The sequence below is a fragment of the Sus scrofa genome, chromosome X (assembly GCF_000003025.6).
Source record: "Sus scrofa isolate TJ Tabasco breed Duroc chromosome X, Sscrofa11.1, whole genome shotgun sequence".
Lineage (NCBI taxonomy): Eukaryota > Metazoa > Chordata > Mammalia > Artiodactyla > Suidae > Sus > Sus scrofa.
Genome location: NC_010461.5, coordinates 111,452,851 through 111,468,578, shown reverse-complemented (window position 1 = coordinate 111,468,578; position 15,728 = coordinate 111,452,851).

The window sequence follows — 15,728 nt, the reverse complement described above, 5'->3', positions numbered from 1 at the left end:
GCATAGTTCACAGATGTGGCTCGGATCTGGCGTTGCTGTGGCTATGGTGTCGGCCGGCAGCTGCAGCTCTGATTCAACCCCTAGCCTGAGAACCTCTATATGCCGTGGGTGCGGCCCTAAAAAGACAAGAAAATAAATAAATAAATAATAGCCCCTACCTATTGCTTTACAATGTTATTTGAAGATTGAGGTGCTGTATGTTCTCAAACATTGCTGAAGAATGGGTCCTTTGGTAGTCTTTTGACAGGCCATTTAGCAATATCTACGAAAATTGAAACTGACTATGGCCTTTGTTTCATAGTAGCTATCACTGTGTCATGACAACTACCACCATTACACGCCTCACAACCCAGGCCACCAGGCTTCAGTGGCTGAGGATTTCCAACCATCAACCTAACTCCAGTCCCAGCAGAGCCCAAGACAAACCAAAAAGAGCTTTATGGCAGACTGAAACACCAGTCTTTCTCTGAATTAGGGGTGTGATGTTGGGGCAGCCGCTCTAAAACTGACAGCCAGAAGAGCACAGTTCGAAGGCTGACGGGAAATGACGGCTTCCCTGTTTCTGGGAGATGTCCCCAGATGAAAGCTTCTAGATATGTCCTAGCCCTGCGGTATTCTCTCCTTCCTTTCTGCCACTGAACATCCTCCAAAAGCAAACAAATGCATGTCTGCTCTTGCCAGCGCGTGTGCACGCACACGCACATCCATGGGTTGGAATGCATCGCTTCCACCTGCCAGGGAGCTATTTCTGAACTGTTTGTGGTGGATGAGCAAGTGCCCATTTCTGTCCTTGGCTCATGTGATTATACTATCTTATCGTCTTTCATGTGGCTAATATAAATCAAGAGTTAATCCTGCAAGGCAATATTGCTATGAAACCCAAGTCTCAGTTATGGTTGGTTAACACTGCTTTTCGGTTCAGCCCTCCAAAATGACGTCAAATACAACACTTAAGAATGGGTTCTACAGTGAGCATAAACCTCCAGGGCTTATTTGTCCCTTTAAAAACAATGTATCATGGAGTTCCCATCGTGGATCAGTGGTTAACAAATCCGACTAGGAACCATGAGGTTGTGGGTTCAATCCCTGGCCTCTCTCAGTGGGTTAAGGATCCAGCGTTGCTGTGAGCTGTGGTATAGGTCGCAGACGCAGCTCAGATCCTGCGTTGCTATGGCTCTGGAGTAGGCCGGCAGCTGTAGCTCCGTTTTGACCCTTAGCCTGGGAACCTCTATATGCTGTGGGTGCAGCCCTAAAAAGACAAAAAAAAAAAATGTGTCATAATCTTACTCGGTCTACAAGGGCCTCTGCTTGATGCAATGTGCTAATATAACACCAGTTGCCAAAGACATGAACAAGCAACTTACTAAATCAGAAATGTAAAAAGATGGCTTTTAATTATTTTTAAAACCCAAGTTAGAACAACCATAAAATACCCTTTTTTGCCCTTTAGAATAACACTCATACTGAGAATATCTAGCATCAAAAGCCTATGGAGAAACAAGTCACTTTAAAACACTGCTGGGAGGAGGACCAATTAGTGCAGTCTCTTTCTCCATATTTTGAAGGGAAATTTGCCAATATCTATGAAAATTTTAATGGTGTATATGATTTTGACCCAGCAATCCAATTACCATCAATTTATTTGAGACTAATGTACACATGTACAAAGCTATAATTACAAGGATATTTATTGCAGCATTGTTTGTAATTGAGAAAAATAGGAAAATCTGTATGTCTATCAAGAAGTGATTGTCACCTCTATACAGTGGAATAATAAAACAAACAAGGTAGATCTCTCTTATATAGTCATGAAGAGATTTTCAAGACAACATTATGTGAAATGGGAGTTACATAAGTACAGATATAGTATTATCCTACTTTAAAAAATGAGAGAAAAAGATGTGTGCTAACATACACTAGAAAAAAAATCTGAAAGAATGCACACCAAATGAGTATCTTTATATTTGAGATTTAGGGAAATTTTTACTTTCTGTGATATATCTCAGTAATATTTGCATTTTTTATAAATAATGTTACATTTATAATCAGAAAAATAAAGATGGATGGATGACAGAGAAAGAAAGAAAGAAGGAAGGAAGGAAGGGAAGAAAGGAAGAAAAAGAAAGAAAGAGAAAGAAAGCACTTGTGGCCACACTAGAGGCTCTGCAGGCAAATTCTGCTTATATCGGAGCAAAAGTATGGTATAGTGGAACCCAAAAAGCCAGACTTAAATCCCAGTTCTGACCCTTCCTAGTTGTGTGAGCATGGGAAACGAATGCATGTGAGAGCTTTTTGGACAGTGTCTGGCACATAGTGAGCACTATGTGAATGGTAAACAAATTCAAACTCACATCACCTCTCTGCACCTCGTTCCTTCATGGTAAGATGGGAGTAATAATTACCTACCCCTCAGGGACATCACGAAAGCTGATGCAGCAACTAACAAGCTGATGCAATAACTAACGTATAATTCACACGTGCAAGAGAGTTTATAAACTGCGAAGCCCCCTATAAAATGTCAGCTGCCATGTTTGCCACTGTCCTTAAGAGAAGCCTCTTTCTTTTCCCACAACCTCTTTCACGCCCTTACACTTGCAAGCACATCTGCGTCGAGCCCAGCTGCAGCCTCCAGGCCCCCAGCGGGGCTCAGAGGAGTCCGGGCTGGGATGAGGCGGGACGGGAGCTTTGCCCTTCTGTTTGGCCAGGCAAGCAGCATTCTCTGCCGGGCCTCTCCAGGGTCTGCTTCAAAGGCCACTTGTGTCTTTGCATATGATTTAACTATCCATTGCAGATGTCTGCTTGGACACTGCCATCTGTTCCCTGGCAATTTTCAAGTTCAAATGGCATGATTGCTCCCCTGAAGCGTGTTCTCTCTTGATTTGACTCCTCTGCGTCTCTTTGCCTCTATCCTCTGTTTCCTTTTACTTTAAATTACATTTGTTGCCTTCTCCACTTCCTAAAAAAGAGGTGTTTTTTTTTCTATTATAAAAGTGATATTGTACGTGCTTTTTAAAAGAAAAAAGGGAAAGTATTAGAAAGTAAAAAGATGAGAATGTCAGCCAGAGTCCCACCACCCAGAGACAATCACCACTAACATTTTAGAATATTTCCTTTGCTTTTTTTGTCATTGTTATTGCCCTGTGCATGGGTTTGGTTTTTTTCTATGTGGCTGAGATCATATTGTATGAAAAATGTGGTACCCTGCTCTTCTCACTTAACATTATGACATAAATGTTTTCCATGTTAGGAGAACCTTGTCATAAACCTCATTTAAATGGCTATGTCACAGTCCCCAGGAGTGCCAGGCGCCACTGTATCCGTATTGATAAAAACCCCTAGCATAAAATCCACCGTTTCAGTCATGGTAAAGTGGACAATTCAGTGGCAATGGTGTACGTTCCCAATGGTGTACAACCATCACCATGCTCGAGCCCAGAACATTTTCATCACCAAGGAAAGCCTGTACCCGGTAAGGTGCCACTCCCCATCTGCCCCTCCCCTCAGCCCCTGACAACTTGTAACCTGCTTTTTGTCTCTCTGGATTCGCCTATTCTAGACATTTCAAATATATGAAATCATACAACAATATGTGGCTTTTGAGGTCTGGCTTGTTTCGCTTAGCATCGTGTCTTAAAGGTTCGTCCATGTTGTAGCATGTATCAGTACTTTAATCCTTTATATGGCTGAATAATATTCCATTGTATGAATATACCACATTTTTTAAATTAATTCATCTCTTAACGGACGTTTGGGTTGTTTCTACTTTGGGCTATTATGAACAGTGCTGCTATGAATAGTCATGCCATTCATTTCTTTTGAACACGTTTCCTTTTCTTTTGTGTATATCCGTAGGAGTAAGTCACATAGTAATTCCATGTTTAACTTACTGTGTTACAGCCAAACTATTTTCCGCAGTGACTGCTCCATTTTACACTCTCACCAGCAACTTCTCTACCTCCTTGCCAACACTTGTTGTTTTCATTTTGTCTTTTGCCTTTTTTAGGGCCACACCCATGGCATATGGAGGTTCCCAGGCTAGGGGTCGAATTGGAGCTGCAGCTGCCAGCCTACGCCACAGCCACAGCAACACAGGATCCGAGCTGTGTCTGCAACCTACACCACAGCTCACGGAACTGCCTGGATCCTTAACCCACTGAGTGAGGCCAGAGATCGAACCCGCAACCTCATGGTTCCTAGTCAGATTCGTTTCTGCTGTGCCACAACAGGAACTCCAACACTTGTTGTTTTCTAATTTTCTTCTTTTTGTCTATTTTTTAGGGCTGCACCATGGCATATGGAAGTTCCCAGGCCAGAGATCTAATCACAGCTGTAGCCGCTGGCCCATGCCCCAGCTACAGCAATTTCAGATCTGAGCTGAATCTGTGACCTACACCACAGCTCATGGCAACACTGAGTGAGGCCAGGGATCGAACCTGTATCCTCATGGATACTAGTTGGGTTCGTCACTGCTGAGCCATGATGGGAACACCGTTTTCTGTTTTGTTGTTTTTTTTTTTTATTATTAGCATTATAACCATCCTAGAGGGAGTGAGTGGCATCTAACTGTGGTTTTGACTTACATTTCCATAATGACTAATGACATTGAACATCTTTTCATGTGTTTATTGGCCATTTGCATATATACTTCAGAGAAAGCTGGGTTGTCTTTTTGTTGCTGAGCTGTATTATTTATATATTGTTAAATCCAAGGTGATGGAGATTTATCTCTATGTTTTCTTCTAGGAGTTTTATAGTTGTAGTTCTTTTTTTTTTTTTTTTTTTTTTTTTTTGTCTTTTTAGGGCGACACCTGTGGCCTATGGAGGTTCCCAGGCTAGGGGTCAAATCAGAGCTGTAGCCACTGGCCTACACCAGAGCCAGAGCAATGCCAGATCCAAGCTGCATCTGCAACCTACACCACAGCTCATGGCAATGCCAAATCCTTAACCCAATGAGCGAAGTCAGGGATAGAACCAGCATCCTCACGGATACTAGTGGGGTTCATTCCCCCGGGCCATGACTGGAACTTCTGGAATCTCAATTCTGTTTCATGAATCTATGTCTATTCTTATGTCAATAACGCACTGTTTTGATTATTGTAGGTTTGTAGTAAGTTTTGGAATAGGGATGTGTTACTCCCCCAACCTTGTTCTATTCCAGTTTTGTTTTGGCTATTCAGTGTTTTTTGCAATTCCATATGAATTGGGGGATTGGCTTTTCCATATTTGTAAAAAAGACCACTGGGATTTTGATAGAGTTTGCAGTGAATCTGTAAATCTCTTTGGAATATACTGCCATCTTAATATTAAATCTGTAAAAATGGGATATTTTCCATTTATTTAAGTCTTCTTTAATTTCTTTCAGCAATGTTTGTGGTTTGAGTGTAGTTGTCTTTCACCAACTTGGTTAAATTTGTTTCTAGGTATTTTATTCTTTTAGATAGTATGATAAATGAAGTTGATTTATCAATTTCATTTCAGATTGTTTATTGTTAGTACATAGAAATATCACTAATTTTTGTGTTGATCTTATGTCTTGCAACCTTGCTGAATTTGTTAACCTAAATATCTTTTTAAAAAATTATTTAGGAGTTCCCATCGTGGCGCAGTGGTTAACGAATCCGACTAGGAACCATGAGGTTGCGGGTTCGGTCCCTGCCCTTGCTCAGTGGGTTAACGATCCGGCGTTGCCGTGAGCTGTGGTGTAGGTTGCAGACGCGGCTCGGATCCCGCGGTGCTGTGGCTCTGGCATAGGCCGGTGGCTACAGCTCCGACTCAACCCCTAGCCTGGGAACCTCCATATGCCGCGGGAGCGGCCCAAGAAATAGCAACAACAACAACAACAAAAGACAAAAAGACAAAAAGGCAAAGAAAAAAAAAATTATTTAGGTTGTTCTTGGGAGTTCCCATCAGCGGTTAACGAATCTGACTAGTGACCATGAGGTTGTGGGTTCCATCCCAGGCCTCGCTCAGTGGGTTGAGAATCTGGTGTTGCTGTGAGCTGTGGTGTTAGTCACAGATGTGGCTTGGATCCTGCATTGCTGCAGCTGTGGTGTAGGCTGGCAGCTACAGCTCTGATTCAACCCCTAGCCTGGGAACCTCCATATGCCACAGGTGAGGCCCTAAAAAGAAAAAAGAAATTATTTATGTTGTTCTTTACATAAAATCATATTATCTGTGAATAGAGATAGTTTTACTTTTTCTATCCAGTTTGGATGTCTTTTATTTCTTTTTCTTGCCCAATGGCTCTGGCTAGAACTTTCAGCATAGTATTGAATAGAAGTGATGAAAGTAGGCATTCTGGTCTTGTTCCTGATCTTAGTGGGAAGCTTTCAGTTTTTCACCATCAAGTATGATGTTCACTATGGGGTTTCCATAGATGCCCTTTACAAGTTGAGGAAGTTCCCTTCCATTTCTAGTATCATGAAAGGGTATTGGGTTTTGTCAAATGCTTTTTCTGCATCAATTAAGAGAATCATGTGGGTTTTTTTTTTTTACTTTCAATCTATTAATGTAGTGTATTACATTGATAGGCCAATTTTTGTATGTTGAACCACCTTTGCATTCCTGATATAAAGTCCATTTGGTCAGAGTAGATAATTCTCTCAGTATGCTGCTGGATTTAGTCTGCTAGTATTCTATTAAAATTTTTTGCATCTAGATTCATCTGGGATATTGGTCTGTAGTTTTCTTTCCTCATGATATCTTCATCTGCCAGCTACCACTTTTTAACTCTCTAGCAAATTGATATAGCAAAAGATTGTGCCCCAGGTCTTTCTCTGGCAGAGCCTGGAGGGAAATAATACTCTTGCCACAATAGTTACTCAACATGTAATTTAATTTTTTTTCTAAATTCCAAAGCTACTTTGCCTGATGATGCCAAGTTTAAGCAATTTTTAAGCAGAATTGAATTCATTGAGCATTAAATTATGTCAGTTTTCCCCAGAATGCTCCCACTTTTTTATTATTTGATTTTCAGGGCAGTAGTATAACTGGAGTCTTGGCCCCTACTGCCAGTTTCCAGTGCCCAGCATAACGGTTGGCCCATAGTAGGGCCTTTATTGCTATTTACAGGGTATAATGGTTGTGCCCTATATTAGGGCACTAAGTTGGAGGCTGACAGTTGGGCAGACAGAGGGCTGCTCTTGTGCAAAAGCATCAGGGATGTGGATTAAGCCTCTCGCATAGAAGGAGAAATTCTGAACTGCAAACCGAACTTGTGCCTTGCCCTCTGTTTTAGAGAACCTTTGGAAGAGATCAAGAGAGAGTTCCCTGTCCCCATCAGATTCCCAAAGTAATAAATACGTTCATCTTAAAAACCAGTGGAGGGAGTTCCCTGGTGGCCTCACAGGTTAAGGACCTGGCATTGTTGCTGCTATGGCTCAGGTCATGGCTGTGGCCCCAGAACTTCTGCAAGCCTTGGGAATGGCTCCCCAGAAAGTTAGTAAATAGGAGTTCCTATCGTGGTGCAGCGGAAACGAATCCAACTAGGAACCATGAGGTTGCAGATTTGATCCCTGGCCTCGCTCAGTGGGTTAAGGATCCAGTGCCGCCGTGAGCTGTGGTGTAGGCCGCAGATGTGACTCAGATCCTGTGTTGCCGTGGCTCTGGCATAGGCCTGCAGCTACAGCTCCAATTAGACCCCTAGCCTGGGAACCTCCATGTGCCGTGGGTGCGGCCCTAAAAAGACAACAACAACAAAAAAGGTTGGCAATAAAAAGTTTAAAACTCTAATAGATAAACAACCTGAATGGGGTTTTTTTTTCCCAGCAAAGTCCCTTTATTTTCAGAAGACAGCGTTAGTACCCATCAGATACATTCTATACTAGTTTTCCTGTTCCAGGCCTCTCTCCCAGGGTCTGGTGGTTTGCGGGCAGTAATGGTGTTCTGATGCATCGCTTCATCTCTGCCTTTATCTCCAAGTGGCCTTCTCCTCGTGTGCCTGTCTGGATCCAAATTTCTCCTTTTTATAAGGACCACCAGTCATATTGGATTAGAGGCCCACATTGATCCAGTGTGACTTCATCTTTACCTAACTAATCACATTTGTAATGACCCTATTTCCAAATATGATCACGTTTTGACACGTTGAGGGTTAGGACTTCAACATATGAATTGGGGGAGGGAATATAACCAAATCATAATACTGCAAAAGGTTCAAGGTCCAGCCAACCACCCAGCAATACCTCATAAAAGAGGAGTGGGCAGACACTCATTTCCATAGTTTATGAGACTTTAACCTGAGCAAAGGGTTTTCCGGCTCTGACTATCACAAATCCTTGCAAATGAATGCCCAGGAGCACTGAAAAACTTGGTAGATTGGGTCCTGCCAGGTCCATTGCTGTCTGAGTATACATAGTAGATACATGCTTGGCCCCGGGGAGCTCCATTACCCACATCACCATGACCATCATGTGGACAAGCGCAGAGACCTGGAAGCACTGCTGTCCACTGCCTATACGTCCCACTGGTCTTTTGAGTAACCACCTAGTCTTTGGATAAACCCTTGTATACTGTCGGTGGGAGTGTAAATTGGTGCAGTCCCTATGGAAAACAGTATAGAGGTTCCTCATAAAATGACCTTATAACCCAGTAATTCCACTCCTGGGTATACATCCAGAAAAAAAATGAAAACTCTAATTGAAGAGATACATGCACCCAATGTTCATAGCAGCATTATTTATAATCGTCAAGATACAGAAGTGACTTTAAGTGTCCACTAACAGATGAACGGATAAAGAAGATGTGGTACATATATGCAATAGAATATTACTCAGCCATGAAAAGGAAGGAAAGTCTGCCATTTGCAATAATGTGGATAGACCTAGAAAATATTTTTTAAATTTATTTATTTATTTATTTGTCTTTTTAGGGCCATACCCATGGCATATGAAAGTTCCCAGGCTAGGGGTCGAATTGGAGCTGCGGCTGCCAGCCTATACCACAGCCACAGCAAACCCAGATCTGAGTTGTGTCTGTGACCTATACCACAGCTCACAGCATTGCCAGATCCTTAACCCATGGAGCAGGGCCAAGGATCAAACCCACATCCTCATGTCCGATTCGTTACCACTGAGCCATGATGGGAACTCCCAGAACTAGAGAATACTTTGCTTAGTGAACTAAGTCACAGAAAGACTGATACAATATGATATCATTTATATGTGGAATATAAAAACTAACACAAATGAATGTATATGTAAAACAGAAACAGACTTACAGATATGGAAAGTAAACTAGTCGTTACCAGCGTGGAAGGAAATGGGGAGGGAAACATAAGGGTGGGATATTAAGAGGTACAAACTATTATGTATGAAATAAGCTCCAAGGGTATACCATATAGCACAGGCAATTATAGCCCTTATCTAGTAATTACTTTTTTTTTCCTTTTTCAGCCACACCTGTGACATATGGAAATTCCTGGGCCAGGGGTCTAATTGGAGCTGCAGCTGAGGCCTACGCCACAGCCACAGCAACACCAGATCTGAGCCACATCTGCAACCTATGCCATAGCTTACAGCAATGCCAGATCTTTAACCCACTGAGCAAGGCCAGGGACCAAACCCACAGCCTCATGGACACTATGTTGGGTTCTTAATCCACCGAGCCACAATGGGAACTCCATCTGGTAAAAACTTTTAATGGAGTATAATCTGTAAAAATACTCAATCACTATTCTATACACCTGTGACTAATATAATACTATAAATCAATGGAACTTCAATAAAATAATTAATAAAATAGATGTTATATTAAACCTGGAACATAACATATGGGGGAAAAATTTCCAACCATCAATGACTAAATTTGCCCTCTACAGATGCTAAAAAAAACACCCCAGTTCTGCCATATAAGAAGCATGCAACTTTGAGCCTTATTTTTGTCACCACTCACCAGTCAGAGTTATCCAACATGTCCCCTCCTCCAGTACCCCTGCTGCTGACCACATACACGGCCTCTGCCAAGAGTTGTTCTTCTTGGAATAGGAGGCGGAGGAACTACCCCCTCAGATCTTGGGTCCAAGGCCCACGTCTCACCCAACAAAATGGATGTCCTTACTCATAAAGCCAAAAGCACCCTGGAACATTCATGTCCTCGACAGTGATGGTCACTGAGCACCGACTATGTGGCAGGGCTTGAGAAGCATGATAGAGTGAACGCATGTCCACTCCGGGTCCCTGGCCTTGGTCAGCTCACATTCCAGAGAGAGAAGCAATCACTAAACAAGTAAAGAAAACAATTGCAAAATGTGAGTAGCAATTTCTAAAGGAAATTAACCGGCTGATGAGCTAGATAATGGGAGGGGGAGGGGCAGGGATGAGGGGAATGGGCTAGGATAGTTAAGGAAGGCCTCTCTGAAGAAGAGTCATTTCAGCTTGGTCCCAGGAGGTGAAAAAAAGCTAGGGTTACAAAGACGTGGAGTAAGAGTGACCCAGACATGGACAATAGTATGTGCATATGCCCTGAGGTGGGGCTGGGCTTGCCATGTTCCAGGACTAGGAAGGAAGCCGGTGTGTCTGGAGCAGAGGGAGAGAGAGGAAGCATCATAGGCAGTGCGGCCCATGAGGCAGGGGGAGACCAGATCATGTGGTGCTTAGGGTTTATTGAAGAGTTGGGATTGTAGTCTAATGGTGATGGGGACATGTCGGCAAGTTTTCTGTCAAAGAGGGATGTGATCTGACTTAATACATGAAGGGATGGCTCTGATTGCTGTGCTGAGAATAGACTATCAGAGAGCAAGAGGAAAAGCAGGGAGCCCAGAGCTATTTTTTTTTTTTTTTTTACTTGTGGACCATGCCCGTGGCATGCGGAAGTTCCTGGCCTAGGGAACGAACCCACCCCACAGCAGTGATCAGAGCCACTGCAGTAATACCACCAAGCCCTTAACCACTAGGTCACCAGGGAACTCCTCGAGAGGCTATTTCTGCTTTATTCCTTAGCCCCGCCTCCATTCTGCAACTCTTCAGTTCCTGACCTCAGTCTTCCTCCCTTCTTGCTGGTACCGCCCTGGCCCTTTAGACATTATGATGGATTCGGTTTCTTCTTCTTGACCCTTGGTACTCCCTCCACAGACATACTTTTGTTCCATACTCTGGACTCGGCCAGTTACAGCATCTGAATCACCCTCTTTCTGATCTAGGCTTGGCCCTCTCCCTCTCTCCCACAATGACCCTCACAGTTGGGAGTCTGGTGACTCTGTCAGAGCCTGAAAGGGACCAAACATTGGTTATACCACGGTTTCAAGAACCAATTTTTTTTCCTAGGAAGAAAATGATGAATTTCTCACCAATTGAAGGACAAGAAAACCTAATTGTTTGATAACCTAAAGGAATCATTGTCTTGACTCATGGATTTGAGACTCAGTCTGGAAAACTTGTGACTGCTTTAAAGTGACCTTGGATGGTTTAAAGTCTGAACATGCATCATAACGTTCATTGACATCCGTCACAAAACCCATCCCAAACTCCCTGTATCACACACTCTTTGACTTTTTCTTCCATGACTACAGTAAAGACTTCTGGATCCCTCTATCCCTAGATCCCTCTTACCCATGCCCCATGCCCCCTCACCTCAAAAAATCCAGAGTTTGGGTCACGCACACCGCTACCACTACCACCACCATTAGCTGCATTCATTTGTTAAATCAGAAAATACATACCAGCTGCTTAACCTATGTGTCAAGACCTGTGCTGGATGTTTGGGATAAAGAAATGGAGCAAACACGGTTTCTTGCCTTTGAGGAAACAGACAAGGAAAAGATAAATCAACATCCCAGCACATAGTCAAGGCCGGGCGACAGAGTTGCCATCGTGCTTCTAGATCCCATTTCAAGCTTTACTATAAGAAACACAATTTCCCATCAGACCCTGCACACAGTCAGGGTTTGTTGTTGATGGTGATGATAATTTGGTATTTTTCCAGATTAGCTTGCAAATTTGAGGGCTGTTCAAATTAAACCCCAGGTCTATTTCATCAAGGAATTGTCACTCATTGACATGAATAACCTTTTAGCTGAAGACGGATGTGCTAAATGAGCAGTGTTATCAACAGGATTTACTTAACAGGGACGGGATTGCAGGCTTCCCAGACTACCTTTCTCTTGTCTCCACATTACCAGCGACTTCAGTTCAACTGTCTCAGTCATCTCTTTTCTGCAGAAGAAAAACAAAGCAGAATCTATCTCCATTCCAGTCACAAAGTCTAGGTCCGCTGGGCCTCCCAGAACAGATGCCTGTCCATCACTGAATCAGTGACCGGCTTTGAGCGCACCTCAGTTTCCCTGTATATATTCTAGGATTATTGCCATATACGTATAATGGAGACAGAGAGATGGTATCATAATGCTCCACGGAGCTTTAAACAAAGCATTATGCATAAAACAGCCTAAAAGAAAACCCAAAGTTTCTATTAGGCCTACATTAGCCACCGAATGGCATTTCAGAGTTTCATTAAGAAATGTCAAAAAGGAGTTCCGGTTCAGCTCAGTGGGTTACGAACCTGACTAGAATCCATGAGGATGTGGGTTTGATCCCTGGCCTCACTCAGTGGGCTAAGGATCCAGCGTTGTCACAAGCTGGGTCATAGGTCACAGACATGGCTCGGATCTGGTGTTGCTGTGGCTGTGGTGTAGGCCAGCAGCTGTAGCTCTGATTCGGGCCCTAGCCTGGAAACTTCCCTATGCTGTGGGTGAGGCCCTAAAAACAGACAAACAAAAGATATGTCAAAAAACATTTTAAATGAGAAATAAATAAAATTTAAAATTAAAAGAGAAGTTCCTTTGTGGAGCAGTGGGTTAAAGATCTAGTGTTGTCACTGCTATGGCTCTGGTTACAGCTGTGACACAGGTTTAATCCCTTGCCCAGGAACTTCTGCATGCCATGGGCATGGCCAAAATAAAATAAAATTAAAAATTTTTAAATTAAAAAAAGAAGTGTCAAAGACAGTAGTACACCAAGCTACTGTCTACTTGAGGTCAGTTCTCCATCAGTCGTGCATAATCCTGAATGAATGAATTCATTTGCTGAAGCTCCAGTTTGCCTATAGCTATATGGACCAAAAGGAAGCCATTTGTTGAAATCGTTGATTTCATTAACCTACTGTACCAAAGATATTGAAAGAAAATAAGAATACATTTTCTGGAGTTCCCGTTGTGGCTCAGTGGTTAACAAATCCGACTAGGAACCATGAGGTTGCAGGTTCGATCCCTGGCCTTGCTCAGTGGGTTAAGGATCCAGTGCTGCCATGAGGTGTGGTGTAGGTCGCAGATGTGGCTCGGATCCCGCGTTGCTGTAGCTGTGGCGTAGGCTGGTGGCTACAGCTCCGATTCGACCCCTAGCCTGGGAACCTCCATATGCCTCGGGTATGGCCCTAGAAAAGACCAAAAAAAAAAAAAAAAATACATTTTCTTACCTGGGAGACAGAAAAAACTCGACATGAAAATTAACTCATAAAAGCCTCTGATGTGTGATGTGTTCTTTCATTGTCTAAAACTGTGTTCAAAAAGTCAGAAATATGGAAGATCCCATTGTGGCTCAGCAGTAAGGAGTCCGACTAGTATCCATGAGGATGTGGGTTCGATCCCTGGCCTCACTCAGTGGGTGAAGGATCCAGCATTGCCAGGAGCTGTGGTGTAGGTCACAGACATGGCTTAGATCCCACATTGCTGTGGCTGTGGCATCGGCTGGCAGCTGCAGCTCCCATTTGACCCCGATCCTCAGAACTTCCATATGCCACAGGTGCGACCCTAAAAAGCAAAAAAAAAAAGTCCCACATAAGGCTTTTTCCCTATTGCTCAAAGCCATGCCAGGCAGCCACAATACACACACTTGCCTGAGCTATGCATCCTCACTGACTGATTTATTTGCATATCTGCTTAACGCATTTTATTGAGTACCTACTATGCGCCAGACAGTGTTACACACTGGTAATACAGCACTGGGAAGCCAAGACAGATATACCTGCCCTCATGAGGCAGTAAGCCAAGAGAGGAAGACACACATTAAATGCATAATTACCAAATGTGATATACTCAGCCTTAACACATGCACAAAACCTCAACCCAACTGATAGGGATGGATTGGGCACAGGTGGTTGTAGAAGTCCCAGTAGGGGATCATAGATAAAGAGGGAAACCTGGGGGATGTTGGGAGACCACTGTAAGTTCAAGAAAACCATCAGAATAAGCCGGGCTTGGAGTTCCCGTCATGGCTCAGTGGTTAACAAAATCATTTAGGAACCATGAGGTTGTGGGTTCGATTCCTGGCCTTGCTCAGTGGGTTGAGGACTCGGTGTTGACCGTGAGCTGTGGTGTAGGTTGATAGACTACAGTTCAGATCCCAAGTGGCTGATGGTATAGGCCGGCAGCTACAGCTCCGTATTCGACCCCTAGCCTAGGAACTTCCATATGCTGCAGGTGCAGCCCTGAAAAGATTTAAAAAAAAAAAAAAAAGGCAGTCTTGGAGGTGGAAGAAAATTGCCTCAGGTCATTGGGTGGGGGATGGGACGAGGCCTGAACTCAGATTCAGACCGAGGGCAAGAGTTTGAAGACCGCCCTTTAGCTGTTTTGAATACACACCTTACCGGATGCTAAGGAGGAGCTACTACACCCGGAAAGGAAGAGGCGGGCCTTTCCAACCCTGACTCCCCTTGCTGACTCCCCCTGGATGATGAAACTGTGGCCCACGGGATCCTGAGGCAGAGCTTCACTTGCCTGCCTGCTTGCATCTCACACAAGCATCCTATCCTAATAAATTTGTTTCGTGCCTATCACTTTGTCTCTCGCTGAATTCCTTCTGCACAGAGGCATAAAGAACCTGAACCTCAGTGAGTCCAGACACAGGGTGAGTAATTCTAATTTAAAACCGTGGCTTTAAGTCCCAGTCTGGCTTTAGTCTGGGTTCAAGTCCCAGCACTTGGGTTCAAGTCTCAACCTGGGCTCTGGCTAGGGTCAGGCCATTAGTGCTGTCAGTTTCACAACAACTTGCAGTTTTAATGATCTGAAACTTTTTGGAGGAAGCATTATGCAAGGTCCTATTGACAAAAGTAACATATCAAATCATTTCTATTTTTAAAAGTAGATCCGTTTGGAGAAACCTGACCATCTCATTACGTCTACCCAGCTTCTCTCCTCAAATCATCCTAACTAAAGCTGCTTATTTGAAAAACACATGAAGTCCTCCTTTCTCCAACCAAAACAGTATTAAAACTACGAATCCTACAGAAGCATATTACAGGAGCTCGGCGGTAAGGCAGGGATGGGCATTTTCTGATTTCAAATCAAATACACCTCTAATGATTTATGACAGATTTTAGCATTTTCTCCTATAGGATATTGCAACCTATTACATTTCTTTCCCCTTCTAAGCAGGGTTTGGAGTGAACAGACTCACTTTACATTTAAAGTAACAGAAGCCAATTAAGAAACAAATGAGTCTTGGGCTTGCTCAGAGCGCCCGCCATTAATAAAGCTCTTCATATTTACCAAGTGTTCTCCTGCCATTCTCATTAGAATAATAAGGGAATTTGTATGACTTGGATGGATTCTCTAAACCACAAGCTTAGAAGTAAGGGGATGTCTAAATCTTTTATGACTTGCGAGATGAAATGCAGCTTAAATTTCCAGCACTGTACGAGGACCAGACCGAGAATCCGTAACTAGCTTTGAGATCGTATTGCTTTTCCTTCATTTTCCTGGGCCTCAGTTTCCTTATCTGTAAAAATGGAGATAATAA